Raw genomic sequence first — 450 nt, forward strand, 5'->3', positions numbered from 1 at the left:
AGAGAGAGAGAGAGAGAGAGAGAGAGAGAGAGAGAGAGAGAGAGAGAAATTTAAAATGCAGATGAACTTGCTGCATTAAGCAAACAAGCAAACAAAATGAATAAAACAGATGGGAATGGTGAGCTGGACAGACTTTTGAAAAATAAAGCCCTTCAATGCCATTCCTTTCCAAGTGTGTTCTTTCATTTGAAAAAGAAAGGCTGTAGAAGTTTTATATACTGCAGTAAACCAAACCAAACAAACAAATCAACTGTGTCAATAGGCTAAATTGATAGGTATAAAATGTCCTTTGGTATTTAACAATTTAAGTGACCTTTATGTCAGCATTTTCAAATGTAAAAGAATTACACAATTAATCTGCATTTAGAAAATATAATAGAACAGAAGCAAGTTTTAAGTTCATTGATGTTATAGACATTTTATTCATCTTTTCCCCCTTCAGTATCATGT

The sequence above is a fragment of the Grammomys surdaster genome, unplaced genomic scaffold, assembly GCF_004785775.1.
Source record: "Grammomys surdaster isolate TR1022 unplaced genomic scaffold, NIH_TR_1.0 212, whole genome shotgun sequence".
NCBI lineage: Eukaryota > Metazoa > Chordata > Mammalia > Rodentia > Muridae > Grammomys > Grammomys surdaster.